Genomic DNA, 964 nt, shown 5'->3' with positions numbered 1-964 from the left:
TCCGTCATCCAGTAGAGCCACGAGGAGCCGGGTTCTTGGAGGAGGTCCCTGTAAGAAGGCTTCGGTTTTAAGAATGTCATCCCCTCCGAATTATGCCGCTGGGTTATGGCATAATGAAGTGGAGGAAGAGGAAGAAGAGGACGAGGCCGTTGAGCTCGTAAATGTAGAGAGCTCGATGGAGGTGATCCACCTCGTGTCTGACTCGGAAGAGGAGGAGGACCCGAGTGAGGGGTCCATCATTCCTGGAATTTTTTGAGTTAGCTCGTGGCCAGTCGATGTCCCCTTTTTGGTTTTGTTGGGGGTTGTTTTTCTTTTGATTTTGTATATGTTAGTGGCGATGTAGTTGCCGCGTTGTTGACTTAGTTTGTATGAACTAATTCTGACTTAACCGATTATATGCACTATGTTATTGAGGAAATTGTGAATCAGGTTAAGTTATCCTTCGATAATGATAAGTTGATTTTCTGTATTCGAGTTACTTAAAGTGATGTCCCGGAAAAGGAAGGTTTTGAAAAGTAAATAATTTTATATCACCAATTCAAAAAAAAAAATTACCCATTTTTCCGCAATATTTTTTAGAAGTATTTTTCATGGCGTTACATAATGCACCTGAATTATTAATTTCAATTTTACGCTTAGTACCACGTGATTCCACATTTAGGGTTTCACTATAATCAGCTATAATATTCACCATATAGAGAATATCATTCAACATAAGTAAACCAATTCCAATAACATTTGAATTTAAAGACAATTAAACCGAATTGTTTCTAAATGAACAACAATATCCAAATTTGTCCAAATAAGAAATATAAATTAAATTCTGTCTAAAATACGGTACAACAAAAGTGTCTTTCAAATCCAAATAAAAACCAGTACATAATAACAATCTAAAATGCCCTATAGTTTCTACTTCTACCGACTTTCCATCGCCAACGTAGATGTATCTTTCAACATAATTAGG

The sequence above is a fragment of the Lupinus angustifolius genome, chromosome LG08, assembly GCF_001865875.1.
Source record: "Lupinus angustifolius cultivar Tanjil chromosome LG08, LupAngTanjil_v1.0, whole genome shotgun sequence".
Classification (NCBI taxonomy): Eukaryota; Viridiplantae; Streptophyta; class Magnoliopsida; order Fabales; family Fabaceae; genus Lupinus; species Lupinus angustifolius.
The sequence above is the reverse complement of the archived record's forward strand: the minus strand, read 5'-3'. Positions refer to the sequence as shown.